Genomic DNA, 17,671 nt, shown 5'->3' with positions numbered 1-17,671 from the left:
AGTGGTTGGGATGTGGAAGAAACCCAAAACATTTATGTGAATAAGAAATAATATGGTGCAATTTTTCCGATAAATAGATTTTGCTTAAACATCATGATTGGCAACTGAGACTTACTTACAGTTGCGTCGATTGTATTTGTTGCCAGGACCTTGATACCCCAATCAACATTCAGCTGTCTCTAGCTAAAGAGCAGCTCTCATCTCCGTGATATTTTGGCTTCATTACTGGATAGAACGAGGAACCTGACGTCCATCTATACAAACAGTTTATGTCTCTTAAAAAAACACACCCTCACACAGTGGATAACAGAACCAGCAGGTAAAATTAGTTTTAAAGTGATAAATAATGAGTACTGATATTCAAGACAAATCAAACCTACCCGAGCAGTGGAATGGTCTGACATGTAAACACTGACATTTGCTCATTGGAACCGGAACTTCCACTATTTCACTTTGCACAACGTTCTCTGTGAACTGTTTCCCTCTGTAGTGTAATGTAAAGTCACCTCTGATATAAACAAGGTCAAATGAAGAAGATATTCAAGTTTCAAAAGTTAGTAATGACCAACACATGACACAACTGAAAAACACTGTACCACCAGAGGGTGCTGTGTGTTTGTTCTTTAAAAAAAAAGCATCCTCAGTTCTACTGTCTCATATAATAACAATAATAATCTATAGTTTTCAAAATATTTCAGTAATATACTGTTTAAAACCAGCACTACATGTCAGTGACCTACTGTTTTTTATTTCATCATCTTTTCTGCTGCTTTTGGTAACTGCTGGTGAGTTTAACGATTAGAGCAAAGCAACCCATTAAAATCAGCACAATGAAAATATGACTATTCTCTCAGAGCTGGTTTCAGGGTCACTTGTACGTGGACGTCTCAAAGAGGGAATGTCTGCTGCTGCTCGGGACGTGAGGAGGCAACACGAGGATCATGTGTTTACAGTCAGATTCTCTGCTGTGTGGTGTTCTCCTCGGCCAGTAGGAGGCCGCCCTGCTCCAAGCTCCAAGCTCCTGTCCAACGCATCATCATCACCACATAATAATTTCCATGAAATTACATCACAGCGGAAAGCCCTCCTCCTGCCTCCATCTCCCTCTCTCCCTCTCTCCTCTCTCCTTCTCACCTCATCCACCCCTCCTCCTCTTAAGCCATGCGGGGGCCGACAGCGAGGCCTGCGCACAAAGAGGGTTCTGACGTCACAGTGTGTGTTGTGTTCTCAGACAGGGAACTCTGAGGATGTGACACGCCTGGCTTGTGCTCTGCTGCACCACATATGGGATGCTGCAAAAGGAGAAGTGATCTCAACTTCCTGTGTCGGAGCCGTGTAGACTGTAAAAAAAAAAAAAGGTCAGAGTTTGATGCTAAGTAGACGGGGGCTGGGACAGAATGTACTGTCAACACACGAGTAAAGAAATGCTCCGAGCAGGGAGAGATGCATGTAAAACTGTTGCACACCTGAAATCCAACATGTGCTCTTATTACGTGGCTTGACTTGATTCATATCAAGATTAATAATAAGAATGCAGAAAACAGCTGCCTCCTATTCGCCTCTCTCCTCTGCCCCTTGAAGGTCATTCTCTTGTCAAAGGTTAAACCCTGTTGTTCTGCCTCGCTCTTTATTTTAATGGCGATCGCAGAAAGTCAATCCTTAGCTCAAAGCTTTAGGTTCCCCTCTTGTGTTCTTTTATGTGCAGTTTGGGTTTTTAATCTGAAAGTCGACACCTTCATTTACAACAGGCCACACGGGCTGTGAAATCAGTGGTGTGATCATGTTGTGTGTGAACAAGCCCTTAAGAACTTCAAAGGGAGACCTCCAGGGCTGTTTGTGATCTTAGTGCTTGGTCTCGAGCGCAGGGAGCGATTGCATCTAACATTGTCACAAAACCAGCTACACGGTTCAAAAAGGTTTTACTTCATGTGCATTTACATGCTCCTATGAATGTCCCATTTCCCCAGTTGTGTCGTAAACAAAATGTGTTCTATTTCATGTGTTCAGAGCATTTGGACACATATTTGCACAATAAGAGGATTAGACATATGAATAACATGACAACCTTTTGATATTATTTATATCTTGCTTTGCAATCTTCCTGTTTTACTTTGAAGCCTCTTTCCTAGTTTTTCTCTCTAACTTTACTTCCTGTCTGTCTGTTTCCTTCTTTGCTCAATCATGTCATCACTCAAGATGTTAGATGGCTGCAGGTGCATTTGCAATTCAAACATGGACGTCGGACAGGAACATGGCAACTGCTTTCGTTTGAAACAAGCCAAGACACTTGCATCTATAGTGGAATAGAAAATATTCCACTAAAAAAGTAACTGCTTTTACAATTTAGATTTCTCATCTTTTCCTCCGCTTCATAACATCTATGATGAAAGCTTTCTTCCGATGGCGTGCTCGGGTGGGATTGGCTGCTCCTTCTGAAAAGATGCCTGTGTTATGTAATTTCAAAATGAAGGTCGTTCTTGGCCAGGCAGGCGGTGGAGTGGACGGAAGCAAAGAAAGGAAATCCACAAAGTCTGGAAAGACTGAGAGGGTGGGGGAGAGAAGGGAGAGAGCCGAAAGAGGAGAGTTTCCTGAGAGACTAGTGGCAGTGGTGAAGAGAGAGGAAGAGCTGCATCCCATAATAACCCTCAGGACCCCCCCCCCCCCCCCCCCCTCTCTGCCAGTAGCTTGATCCCAGTGCACGATGCTCTCTGCAGGCCTGTGCTTCTGTCCGTCTGGATGGAGAAAGACAAATACTCAAAATCGTTGAGGTTCACACAAGATATTTCTTCTAACACTGCTGTGACACCTGCCTGGATCTGGTGTCTGAAAACATGTTTAGGCGGCTTCCTCACACTTGAGATCGCAGTAGGTCACTCGCCAACTGTTGTTGTCTCATAAGCATCAACAGGACAAAACCAGGAGGTTCAGGTAAATTATTTTAGCTGTTGAATAGATTGTTGCAGCGATAGCTCAACGCATGACTATTTGTGTTGTTTCTGCCTATATACCTTATCCCTCAGGAGTGTTGTCAGTTCACGTCAACGTATCTTGATTTTCTCGATGATAAAGTCAAGCATCGTCTCACCTGATCGGAAAAAAAATCAACGCTCTTTGGCTCCACCAAGTGGTGACAAAGAGCATTTGTGTTCTTGCGAAATTTCAAGGGATAGTTAAACATCTTGTTGGGGGGGGGGGTAAGAACTAATAAATACACATGTAATTGTTTGACAATGATACACATATGCAGTTTACCCCCCCCCCCCCCCCTACCCACACATACACACATACACAGTTTGACTGGAGTAAACACTTTTCCCCCTGTGTGTACATTCGGAGGAAGTCCTCTGCTGTTTATAGCACAGGCAGCAGGTTGAGCGGCCATGAAGAGATAATGAATCATTTCATATAGGGAGAGAACTTACAGTCTATTACCGGATATGTGTCCTGTTCCCCTGACTGCAGGACCGTATGTGCTGTGGTCTATTCCTCCCCGTGCATGTGTGTGTGTGTGTCTGTGTGTGTGTGTTTGTGGATATGTGATCCAATGTGATTTAAAAGCCTCCCTCGGTCCCGTTGAGAGTGCCCTTGGCCTCCTGTGGAGGTGTGCAGTATTTCACTGAAATGGGCTCTAAGCATTTTCTGAGCCAGTACAGTAACACAACACAGCATTGATAGAGAGCACAACAAGAAGCCAACACAAGCCTGCAGGTGAAACAGCTGGAATCTTTTTTAAAGGGGAAAACATGTAAATAGATGTAATGAATTGGCGGCTGTGGTGATTGTCTGTGTGTTCGTCTATTTATAGCAAATAAATCAAAGGCTGAGGGGACTGGGAGTTTAGTGTGACACCATGTACTGGCAGAGAGTTAGGCGGAGTTCATATATGGGTGCAAACCAGTCAGCTCCTCATCCTCCTTCTCTCTCCTCCTGCTCCTCCCGTCCTATATTTAGTGAGAGCCTCTGAAGTACACAAGTGTCTGGTATAACCTTGTTTGTGGAAAAGAGCCCGGAGTCTGGATACCTATCCACCCAAGTGTTGAAGCAAGACCCCAAAGGTTTTCAGTCACAGCTCAGCCAAAGACGAAGAAAAACGTGTGTGCGTGGCGCAAAGCAAAAGTCCAGCTTTGGTTCTCTTGTGTGTGTGCGTGAGTGTTTGCGTGCACGTGCGTGTGTGTGTGTGTGCGTTAAAGCTGTTGAACATCGCTGCATTGACACTGTACCATGAATCATTGAGCAGACAGATATTGAAAAGGAGTCATGTGCATGTGTGTTTAAATGTACAGGCTGCGTGTTTAATAGTCAAGAATCTGCAGTGTGTCTGTACGTGTGTGTGTGTGCGCGTGTGTGAGCGTGTATTTATATACCTCCGTCATGTTTGTGTATGTCAGTGAGGGCCAGGGCCAGTGAACCCCTCTGCAGTCTCAGTGACATCACTGACCAGCAGAGCAAGACAGGCAGCAAGGCCACAAGCAGCAGGGAAATGTGGGTAATATTACCCACAGTCCTCGCTGCTTTATTTATCCGCTCTGCCCCGCGGGTCTGGTTACTCTTTCACCAATGACGTAGACATAATTCTCTTGTCGCTCTCCTTCTCACTCCTTTTCATTTCGCCCCCTTGTGTTGTATGCATTCAGCAACTGGATGGATTTAGCCTTATGCGTCTCTCTCTCTCTTTCTCTCTCTCTCTCTATCTCTCTCTCTCTCTCTCTCTCTCTCTCTCTCTCAGCCTTTCGAATTCTATGATTCATGCAGCCGGCAGTTGTTTGCTCTCTGAAGAGGCACTTTAGGCTTTCAGGCGCTCTGCATTCTTCTTCTGCGATTGAGCTTCCTAACGTCTCGTGGTGAAAAACAGCTGCTAATAAAAAGGGATTTTTATTAGTAAATGTGATTTATGCTATGTTAGGCCCAGACAAGTTCAAATCATATTTATTTTCAGTAAAGTAAATGGTGTCTAAACTATACAATACAATTTGACTGAAACATAACACAAGAAAATGCCATGTGTCTTGTCTGGAAATGGATTTATAAGCTTCTGTGATCCTGTTTAGGATTTATGAAGGATTCAAGGATTTGTTCATCGACAATCATATACTGAAAATACTATTACCTCCAACATAGAGATATATTTTCTGTTTGTTGTTTCGGTTCATTACACAAAAACTACCACATGGATTACTTGAAGGATGCATTATAGGTAAGGAAAGAACCCATTCATCTGGATCAGGGGGCAGATCCAGGGATATTCTATTTCCTGTTAACGTTGTGAGCGTTTTTGTGTCTGTGTTATTAAGTGTAATTAGATGCCTTTTCAAATAAATTCATTGCTTCATTGCAGCCTCACCCTACCACCTCTCTCCTCCCTCTTAGCCCTGTCTCCTCCCCCTCCCTCTCAAACTCTCCTACCGTGCTTCTTGTCATCTGTCCATCCTCCACCTCTCCAGGGCTCAGTCCTCCTTGATGCCCCTCAGCGAAGTCTCAGTGGTGGTGGGCTACATATAGCTCCGGATCCCTCACTGTTTTATCTGATGTGGCCCCACCAGGGCCCTGAGCTGTGCTGACCTTTCCCAGGGGCCCTCCCATGTCACGTTCATCTGGAGAAACCTCTGGGGAGAGGCTGGGGGAAATATTGAACTCTTCCATCATCAAAAGCAGCAACAACCTGACATCTCTCTCTGTGTTTGTGTGTGTGTGTGTGTGTGTGTCTGTGTGTGTCTATGTTTTTGTGAGGGCGGGTGACACAGTTACAAAAAGCATTATGATCTGTGTGTCATTGTTTTTATTGCTGTTTTTCTTTTGTTTGTGTCTGTTGTTTGTAAGTACATATACAGTTTACAATTAGGTATGATTAACACTTGTACTTGGTTGGTAGTTTATATACATACATACATAATATAGCTAATGTTATTGAGCCTAAATTAATTAGGGCGTTTTCTCTTATAATCGTACTTTGGTAGCTTTTTACTGTATGTATTATTTCTATAAGTTGGTGAACTTCATGTGTATTATTCACATGTAATGTGCAGCTATTAACACACAACTTGAATGTGGTAGTTGTATGTTGTAGTTGTTATTATATTTATGTGTGTGCATATATTGAGTAGTTTTAGAGCAGTCAGTAGTTGTTATGACCTTTTGTATATTTTGGTTTTGCAGAAAACAGTAAAGGATCTATACTCTGACTTTCTCATGAAGCCTGTTCACTACCTGTCGATTCGTCAACAGGCAAACGTGTCGAACACAGAATAAATAAAATAATAATATATGAATGATTAGGATCCATTCAAACATACTCCTAGACCTCAGGTTATTAAATGTTTGCATTTTCCGCAGAAACACTGGATAAGCAGAATATTCAAATCTGGTTTCAACGAATAGCTTCAATCATTTGAGCGACTGAAAGATTACTGTCACATTTTCCTCGCCTGAGCGTCTGCAATCATACTTTCTGCTTGTTAACCAAAACATATTGGTAGACGACACAGTTTTACAGTGCATGCATGTACGAGGGCATCAGGGTCAGCAGTGATAATGAGAGCATTAAAAATGGCACGCTGTTTACTGAATATTATCCAGCGCCGGCCGTTTAACAATCTTTTGCACATGTCTTCCTGCAGGGCCACATGAGAAATGAAATGTGATAGATGTTCTATAGTCCTCCTCAAGATCAATTTCATGAGTTACAGTTATATGGGATGGCTCATTAAAATGCAAATGTGTTCATTTATAAGAACAACTGATATAATGTCTGTCCTTGAATGTGACTTCTGTCACGGAGCCTTTCATGTCAGCAGCTCTTGTTGGCTGCTGTTTTTAAACATGGAGCCGCTGTGGGTCAGGCTAAATGCACTTCAAGTTATAATTAATAATAGTAATAATAGTAGTCTCTGGTTTACAGAACAGATTCATGTTGTTGGTTGATGTCTGAATTCAATCATCCTCTGCAAATCACATGTGCCCCCGGAAACTACATCCATGTCCTTGCCAGACCACGGAGATGAGCGAACCCTGATGTGACAAGGTTAGTTGTGACTTTAATGTCAAGGTAAAGTAAAAAGGCGTGAGGAGAACAGAGCCTCATATGTTTTATACCGCCTGTTTCATTGTAAGAATGTTTATCAATATTATTACTGTGATTGTGGTCTTAGATTCCAGTTGTCGTCTTATCGTGCAGCTCAGATGTTGAGATGTTTTCTTTTTATGCGCACACAAAGTGTCTCTGATGTGTATTCAGTTTTCTTATTGATTCTACCATGAAGCTAGTTAGCTTAGCATAAAGACCGTAAACAGGGGGCGTAGCATGGTTCTACCTAGGTAATGAAATTTGCCTGCTAACGCTTGTTTTGTCTTGTACAAAAATCAAAGTGAAAAAAGATAGTTTGGTCGCTTGACAAGGTTTTTCATATAACGTGTTTGTGCAACATATGCTAATCCAAATAATTATGATTTTCAATAAGAAGTCACCACATGTTACATGAAGTTATTTCGTGGTGAAGCATCATATGCCAACGTATCCCTGGATTCACCTCCCTCCCTCCCCCCCTCCTGACAGACTCTGTAATACAGACTTGTCTCCCACTATCTCCCTGTTAACTTATTTATGACGTCCTCCTGTGTATTATGGTTCGTCTTTACCTGAAGGCCACAGGCACCGATGCTCTGCTCCACAGTCGCTGCTGCGCCTGAACTCTGGGATGGCTGAGAAAACTAGATTATGACAGTTTGTGTCTCAGACGCCTCGGGACCGAATGGAATAAATAGATAAAGAAAAGAAAAAAAAGTCTAAGTAAAGAAATCCTCACTTCACCATATCCTGCATTGTGTTTCTGAAAAACTGCCTGAAACACCGAATATTGCTGACCACATGTTTTGAAAATATGAAATTAAGATGTTATTTCATCTACAAAAGCAATTCAACATGCTGTATGCATTGTAATAATAAAAAAAAAAGATGATGATTCCAAACTAGAAAAAAAACTTGCCACTGCCAGCTCCATTATGCCCACTCATGGTTTTCATTAACAACACATTGAAGTGGCAGGTGTACACTTGGATGTGGATAGAAAAGTGTGCATTGCTCGGACACACACAAACAATACACAACATGCAGGCGAATGTTTTGGCTTCTTTCACCACAATGTGATTACTGTGCATCTCTAGGTGCAGAGCAGGCGTGTGGTGAGATGGAGTCATAAATCTGGAGCAGGGAGACTGAATCGGCAAAACCTTTACTGTTGGAACACCGCATGACCTTTGGCAGTGAGATGATTTGTAATGTGCGGTTAGACAGGAGCAGTTCACATTTGGTGTTGATTTTCCATTCAAGGCTTTTTAGATAAAAACATTTTTTCAGGCAAACAAATCTACAAAATGCAGAGGTTTGAGTTGGAGCATTGCCATTTTTGGTCTTTAGACTCATTCATACTGAATGATGGACGTCCTTCGGTCTGTACTCTGGATCCATACCCTACCCGAGCACATCTTCTGAAAGCTAATGGATATGGACGAAATGGAGCAGTACCACCAGAAATCATGGGGGTGAAGAAATTTGCTATGCGGGCTTTGGTGGAAGAGACTGTTGAGTTGGTGTGAAATTACAGGCATCTGTATGGTGAGGTACATTATCACAACGTCCTACACTGCCATGGTTATTGTTGTCAAAAACTGTTGCCTCTGTGCCGCCCTCTAGTGCATGTATTGGGTAATAATCATGGGATCGTAAAGAATACATGGGAGAATATGGGCATAAGGGAATATTTAGACTCATTGAGAAATTCGGTTTCTTGCCCAGCTGCAATAAATGTGAAGCTACCATGTGCGTGATTAGCTTAGCATAAACCCGAGATGCAGAGGAAGAGACCGCTGGGCAGGCTCTGTCCAACAGCACCACACTCCACCTACCAGCATATATAAAGCTCACTAATTGTCATGTTTTATCTTGTTTGCTAAGTTGGTATTTATTATAACTGTTTGCCCTGTTCCATATGCTAAGCTATGCTAAACTAACCATCTGCTGCAGCTTCTAAACTATCACGAGTGTGGTATCAATCTACTCATTCAGCTCTCAGCAATAAAAGAGATGAGACATATTCCACCTAATCTTAGGAATCTTAAACTGTTTCCTTAAGATTGTCATTTTTTGATTTTGTTTCACCGATGCAGGAAAAGTCCCTCAACACAGTCATTTGAAATGTGCGTTGAAAATGAAAAGAAAGTGTCATTTTAACATTTTTGAAATCTGCTCAATCCTAAAATGTGCAATCTGTCCTTGTCATCAATAATTCTGTCGACAGTACAAAGCTTACAGATGAATCATCCGGTCACCGTGTCACGATGATTTCACGCGTCCTGCTCTGCTGCCCGTCATGCTCGGCCCTTCTTCTTTTAGTTATAATTTGTTTTATATATATCTTTCTGACGCCTGACACCTTCCCTGCCTCCTGAGTGAGTTTGTGTGTCTTTGCTCCTCAGTGTGAGCTGGGGAGACTGTCAAAGACGAGTTCCCATGACAACATCCATTGGGCATTAGCAGGATGAAGTGTCGGGAAAGATCCAAGTGTGTTTGTGTGAAAGAGAGAGACGGACAAGTAATGGACAGCGGAAACTTGAACATACACGTGCGGGTGAAAGGTGATCACTGGTATTGCCACTATAGAGTTCTTAGTACACAAGCTCTCATTATTATGTCTATATATGTATTATTGGTATTCCTATTTTTTTTTTCCGCAAGTATCAGATATCCCAGTCAACAAGAATCCAAAAGGACTCCTACAATGATTTCCTCATTGAAATCATTGAGAATTCACAGTAGCTTTAATATAATTAACATGTTACTGTGTTCTGACATGACCGTTTTCCTCTATGATCTACAGTTTGATTAGCAAATAGGTCACAGTTGGTGGTGTTGTTTCGTCTTGTGAAATGTGTCATGTTGTGACATGTCTGTGGAAGAAGCTCCCACATTCTGTATCAACCTGTCTCCCCCTTCCAGGGTGGGTGTTGCTTTCAATCTCACTCTCACCACTTTTCTCCACCTTGAACCTTTCTGATCCGCTCTTTTCAAGCTGCTCCCGCTCAGTCTTCAAATCTCTGTTGCGTGGAAGTGCAAACTCTCGTATCTGTTAATGATTTGCGGGCCTCAAAAATATCTTGAGAGTATTTCTTATTTGTTTTTTCGTTTAACACAGAACTCCTGCAAGACCACATGCATCTTCAAACCTGCAATTTGCGAGATACAGTGTAGATGAAACTCCAATTTATAAACCTTCCCTCCAGGGATGTGAACCTGTATTTCATATATGTCAAAGTAAATTAATATCTGGCCGCTACTGCCCTCATCTGTGTCTGCTGCTTTCTCTCGCCGACACATGAAATACAGCAGGAGGAATCATGGCTTTTGGGGTTTTACTGGATGACCCCCCCCCCCCCCCCCCAACACACACACACACACACACACACACACACACACACATACATGCAACTGCACGACTAAAAGACATAGAGCAGGGCAGAGGGGGAATTCAATTTACTAATTTTATCTGCCAAGGTTGAGCTGCAGCCGTGCAACATGGCTGCCTGACCTCTGGGATGCCTCGCAGGAGCATCAGTCTCCTTCATGACAAGCTGAGGTGAAGAACCAGTACATCTTAGCCCAGAGGGGAGGATAGGATTTCAGCGTGCAGCGGCATCCCCTTTTATATGTGATATAAGGGAAGAGATTGATGATAGATTGAAAATCAATGCACCATGGTGTCAGATGTGCTGCTTCGGGTGTTTGGGGCGGAGAATAGTCTGGTTTCATTTCATGTGTTGTAATTTTGATGAACGGAGTGAAAAGTAATAATAATTGGTGAAGATTGAAATGATAAAATGAATAAAATCTGCTATTGAAATCATGCATACCTCCCTGGACTGGAAAGTTCAGGTTTGGTTTGATGAAAATCGTATTTTCATAATCACACAAATCTTGCACAACAGAAACAGGTTATTTCCTCACATCTACACAATGTCACTTTGCTTGTCCTCCCACAGCTAAGAGCCTTATCACTATCTGGTTGTGTAAACTCCTTTGACATAGAGCAAAGCTCTCGTGTGATTCACATGTCACTTACTCCTTTATCATTTCATTTCTACAAACTGCCACTTTAGTTAAATATTAGTATCTCTCTCCAATGTAACTTTGCTTATGCTTATTCTCATTTGTGTTGATATCTACTGTATAATAGGGACTGATTCTGCATAACTTGGTATCGACTCAATGAGACCTTCATGTCCTTTTTATATATTCTTTTCACTGTATTTATTCTACTATATATTGCTCTGTACTGTAATCTTGAGGCAAGTATTTCCTTCGGGATTAATGAGTAATAATTTAAGTCCTATCTTATCTTTTATTATAAAATATATTTGTGAAACTGTTTGGTGTAGAACCAGGTTAGAGGCAGTTTTTAAGTCTGTTTATTGCTGCCACTGACGTTTCATTTTCATTCGCTGGTTGCACCTTTAGACAGGGCCATGCTAGCTGTTTCCAGTCTAAGCTAAACTAACTGGCTGTTTACTATATCAACAGGAAAACTCAAACTAAAAACACATCAGGTACACTGTTGACCCCCATAAGGACACGTAAACTCTTCTCTGACAGATCTGTGCTAATCAGCCGCTTAGCTAGATTTACGACGCAGAGAATCTGACCAGTCACATCCTTGAGGAGAGCGACTGAGAAGGACCCAGAGAGTAGCTTTGGTTGGGTATGAATAGCAAGGCTAATCGCCCCAGGCCATGGGAACCAGCTAGCTACAGGGCTAATAATATGCCGGATTGCTGCTTCATGTCACAAGTCAGAGAGCAGCTCTGCCAGGGAAGACAGTGACCCACGGTGGGAGGGGATTGAGGTCAGCTCGATAACTTCTGCCACCAAAGCTAGCTCAGGCTTATACCAGGGGAATAAGGAGCACTGGAAGCTCTCATAGTGCATGTACCAGGCAGACGGAGAAAAGAGTTTTTCAATTATCCTATTGTGAGATTGCAGAAAGTGTAACTTTATATAATGGTTAAACTGCAGGAACAGTCCAAACCCTAGAGACACACAAGGATCAGCTCTAACATTGACTGGCTTGGTATTAACAGCACTGCCTTGTTGTAATTGTTTCCTGTGCCTCTGCATTCAGGAACCCACTGCAGTGTATTTCAATTGTGTTCATGATGTGTGTGATTTAATGTGAATGACAATCTCTTGTGCTCAGTGAGGATCATATTGTCTTTCATCTACAAAGGACAACATGGCAAGTTAGATTTGTGTCTGTTTTTGCGTGTTGTTTACATTTTAAAGATTTAAATCTTCACCGCAAGCTTCCTGTCATGTGACTACTTGGCTCCTGTGTCAAAATGCAGCCTTTATTTCAAGTAAAAAAAACACTCAAAATGTGATCCTATAAAGTGAAAAGTCTCTCTCCCGATGAACCTGCAGTGAATATCAAGACGTGCAGTAAAAAACAATCGTTACCGGTCGGTGCTCAGTTCCTTCAGGATCGAAGAAATCCTAACGGCATGTGACCTTCAGGGATCACCTCTCGACTTGAGAAACATGTTGGCTCTAATTGAATACTGTCATTCTGCACCTGATACGGTGGCGCTGCCTCTCAAGCCTTCTACCCGGCCACTGTCCATAAATATTTCATTCTGTATTGACTCCCCCTGTCAATATTTCTTCTCATACGTAAAAGGGGCTGTTAAAATTCATGAAGGGTGTGTAGGTCACAGAGCACCCCGGCAGAAACTCTTTGAAATCAGAGGCCATTTTTAGCAATAATAGCTACCTCAAGCTTTTTACACTTTACAAATACCAAATGCTGTTTTAAAGTAATAATGAGAGACACCTCTTGACCAAAATGTATAAATCTGGCTGTCTCTTCTTTTTCAGAGGCTGGTTGTGGATCTGAGAACTGACCGGAATTGAAATAAGAGAAAGTGGAGTGAGACAGAAAAACAACAGAAGAAAAATTGAAGCCAAGTTTAAAGTGGAAATAAGTTGGCTCTCCTGCCGGCTTCACTCTGCTCTGCCTCTAATTCATTCACTTTTTTATGATTCATATTCAACCAATGCAGCCTGAGCAAAAATTGGAAATAAAAAAAAGGCCTTTTCTCGTTCTGCTGTGGTAGATTTCAACTCACACATGTTTGCAAGCCACTGATATATATTATTCCTTCCTGGTTAATTTTTAGGATAGCGACTGTGGTTTGGACTGGATCAGTTTGACCTGCGCCTTGGCCTGGGTCACTATGCACTCGTAGGCATCAGCAGAGCGGACGTATAGCTCCATCTGTCCTCGGGTTTTGCAGCACTCCACAGTGCTTGCCAAATCATCAACCGCAGGGAGAGTGGTAGCTTTCTATTCCGACAGCTGCATGATATTTATTTCCTCTCTTTCTTGACTTCTATCTTCCTTTCTTTATGGTTCCTCCCTCCCAATCTCCCCTCTCCAGCATCCTACCTTTTTGATTTCCTTCTCAATTTCTCTTTCACCTAATCCTCAATTTTTTTTTCAAACTTTGCACATGAAAAGTCTCTGCTACTGTTTTCTGTGTCTCTTTTCATCCCTTCCTCATTTCCTTTCTGGACACTATAAACCTTTTACGGGAAAGCTGCAGGCTGCCATCGCTCTCAAAACAAGCAAACATTCAGCATTCTTCCCTGATCCATTCCCCATCCCTCCACCAGGTTTCATGGAAATCGTTTAAGTAGTTTTTATAAAATTTTGCTACAAACAGATTCTGATGAAAACGAAACCTCTCATGCCCAAATACATAATATACTATATCAAAAACATTTAGTTCGAATTTTTTTTAGAATGTGCTTTTACCGTGTACATGCAAAAATGTTCACCAACATTTGTGTCTGTTTTGATACAGCTCAAAAACTAGGCAAGTGATTTCTTTTCATTTTGCACGGCATGTATCAGCGCTTAGCTGACGCCGTCCCTTCCAATCTAAACACAGATCGTTTTGTGTATTCTGAGTGATGCTGAGCAAACGTTAGCTAGATGGATTAAAATGTGACTGACTTTACTGGGTAAACATTGTTGGACATCTTGACGGAGGAAGCCGGCCCCATCTCACTCCTCTTCAAACAAGTTTGTTTGAGTAAAGAAATGACTTGTTTCACATCGATAGCTGAGCAAAAGCTGGAGAATAACAGGCGGTGTCTCAGTCGAAGGGGCCACATTCAATAGAATCCATCTGGCATGCAATAATAAACATGGACGGGTGAAGAGACACTATAATAATAATAATCAAAGTGGGATATTTCATTATTTTTCTTTAATCCAATATTGTGCCTCACAGCGTTTATACTGCTACATAATGATTTCAACTGACCTGTAATTGTCTGTGATGACGTCTGTGCCTGACGACTTTAAAACACTGTGGGAGCGTGGAGCCTGCATGAAACAGAATGTAAACATGCACGCTGGGCTCGCAGTACAGTCAGTCATGTTTAGATGTTTTACGGCACATAACTCTCGCCTCTGCACATTGCACCCTGAGGTGTCGGAGCAGTGCTTTATGACTTTTCCGGAGAGGCTGAAAGATTGGATGGACACGCCTTAATACCTTGAAGGTCACCATGTTGGAAACAGGCGTCGACATACAGACGTCTAATGTAAAAGAGAAACAGAAATGAACAGAAGTCTGGTAGAATAATGCCTGGAACTGTTATTTGAGAGAGAATTACTAAACCAGCACAGAGAGCCTGTTTTCAGAGTTGAGAGGTGGGTTGTTTGAAAGCGAGCAGTGTTTTTTCCTTTTATTATTTTCATCAGCTCAATACTGTGGGATTTATACCGCCCCTGTCAAAAAGTGCCCTGGCCCTGTGCTTTATGGCACTAATATCAATCAGAGCTGGGGTGCAGAGAGCATAGGGAGTGTGATATGTGTCCTGGTTTTCCTCCAGCGAGCCCATCACTCTGCCCCTGCTGTCTGAGATCAGTGTGTTTATGGATGGTCAAAATGTAGGAGCTAAATATATAAAGACTTTAGCTTTATAATTGTAAACTTCATAAAATTTGAATTATTACAAATATGAAGTTCATAAATTAACATTTCTATTTTGGGTGATAAATATATATTATTTTTACCCCTCCAATTGTTTTAATTCTTTATACAGAGAGTAACAAGTTTATTTGATTTAAAGTTTTTTTTACTATAATATGTTTACATGTTAATAGCTTTAATGCTAAAGGTCTCAGTGAATTCATATAATTCTCGTGCTTATGATTCAGCAGTTGATGTAAATGATTGGATGGCTGTGGTCGCTGTGCTCCACCTCCCTGAAGCATGTCCACCGATCATGAGTCACCGGATCGATCACGCTGAGGAAACGGTAGAAACGCTCCAATGATTGTCCAGCATCCAATCAGACCGGCCGTCTGGATCTTACTCAATCTGAAAAGACCTATATATATAGAGAGAGAGATTCAGTAAGATCCATATATATACAGTATATAAAGATGGATGAAACATCTCCACAAGCCAAAATATTCTGGAAATGAACATCTTTCACTTTTTGAACCAAAATCTGAGGAGGGTGGAGCTGTGGTAGCAAGGTCCTGCCGATACAAGCGCTCGGCCAATCACGACTCAGTCTCATCAGTCAAGCTTGAGGTTTCACCTCATTTTTATAGCATCAAATAACTAAATAAAAAACAAATTATCATTAAATATGAGCAAAACAACAAACATCAGTGTGATGAGAACCATAAACAACAAAGTATTGTATTTCACATACATTTTGACATTTTAGTTTTACCAATTTCACATTCACTAACATGGAGGAGACAGGGGTTTTATGGCCAGTGCTGCAGCCAGCCAGTAGTGGGTGACTTAGACATTGCTGGGAGCTGTCATGTCGGCCATCTTTCTATACCGAGGGAACATACAGAGGGAGCATCAGTGAAACTGGTTCCACAGCCGTCTGTGAAGCACCAGCTCACTGCGACCAAATGAATTCTGGTTATCTCTTCATTTAACAACATGTTTTATGTTCAATTGAGCTTTTATTGAGGGACCATAAACAGAGTTTTATTCAACACTATTAATTATACCGAAGTGGACATTGTTACACTGATTGTAATGCAATTATATTGGTTGATTTTGAAGCTTGCGTTTGTATTAACCTACTTGCAGTGGAGGGAGCTGGATGTTTCAACCATTATTTATTATTACTTCATTTTGTAACAATCATTTGATATGTAGGTGTCGCTGCATCTGTCTCCTGACGTGAGGGCTCATGTCACGTCTGGCTCTGCAGAACTTTGACTGGAAAACATTCTGCAGAAGCCAAAGAGGCGGGAGGCAGGTAGGACTGACAGTCATCCAGAGACAGACAGAAGACGCTCTGCAGTGCTAAGCCTTGGGATTATTGAGGAGACGGTGGGATGTAGATTTGTTGAACTGAAATATGAGCCTCATCTCACCTGCATTGAAACCATGTGCTTGTGTTTCCTCAGCGATGAACTTGTGTCTCATCCTCTAAGTGGCCTGACCTGGCCTCTCGCCCCCTGCACTCAATTAGAGGTATATGCTCCCACTGTGCTGAGGCCAAACAGGCTGCACTAAATAATTTCATTATGCTAAAGCCCCAGTTTGAAAGCCACCCTTTTTTCTCCACGGATCTTGTTATCTTTTCATCATCGCACCAGCATGGAAAATTGAACCTCAGACAGTCTATTCAAATATTCAAATTCACAATCCCTTGATGTGCAGCCTGTGTATGTATTTACACCTACACTGATTTACATCTCTATGGCTGCTAGAGGGGGGGATATGAATGTGAGCGGCAACAAACCAGTGCGGCATAGTGTCCCTGCACGGATCACTTGTACTGCACATTTTAATTGAAACATTAAAGTGCCAGGTTGTGTCTCTGACATCAGAGGCAGGCAGAAGCCCTAATTTCTGCCTTCACACACACACACACCCACACAAACAAACACACCTACACGCATACAGACACACACACGCACACACACGTACACACGGCCACTTAATGGTCATGGTAAACAATTGTCAGTACATGTTGTGCCCTTGAAGCATGTTGTTTATTTCAAATGTTATCTATTTATCAAGTGCACGAGTTAAGCTCCATATGTCTGACAACATAACGCAAACACACAAAAGCGCACACCCTGATCGCACATATTATTTCCTATATAATTTCCAACAACAGCAATTCGGTCCCATCAACATGTTCTGTCGCGGACACGACAATCTGTTCCAGGCTGCGACATTTCTAAATGAAGAGCCACTTTCTGGTCGTAACAAATGAGAGATGGATGTCCGATTGGAAAGGTGCTTTTAATCTGAATCAATAAGAAGAAGCCCCAGTCCATCAACATGCAGGCGGCTTCAACATGTTCTCTTGACCTTTCCAACGCAGCACGTCTCTAATAATGATGATTCAAAGGTTTCATTCGGACGTTAAGAAGAGCAGGGCCGTTGACGTGCAAATGTCAGACCTTCCCTCAGAGCAAAACATTGGTTAATAATTAGTGCTTTTTATCACATGTGCTTTACTCCGGCTTAATCTCAACTGGATAAAAGATAGTCAGCTGCGTTCACCTGTGCTGTTTACTTTTCCATCCCCTGTTTTTTTTTTTATTTCCGTACCCCTCCATCTGTC

General features: G+C 42.0%; 1 protein-coding gene across 1 annotated transcript in view; it reads left to right on the top strand.

Moving 5' to 3' along the window:
• Positions 1-17,671, top strand: part of LOC133970957 (cell death-inducing p53-target protein 1 homolog) — a 125,532-nt gene that overhangs the window by 30,886 nt on the left and 76,975 nt on the right.

Source organism: Platichthys flesus, chromosome 16 (genome assembly GCF_949316205.1).
Source record: "Platichthys flesus chromosome 16, fPlaFle2.1, whole genome shotgun sequence".
Classification (NCBI taxonomy): Eukaryota; Metazoa; Chordata; class Actinopteri; order Pleuronectiformes; family Pleuronectidae; genus Platichthys; species Platichthys flesus.
The sequence above is the reverse complement of the archived record's forward strand: the minus strand, read 5'-3'. Positions and strand labels throughout refer to the sequence as shown.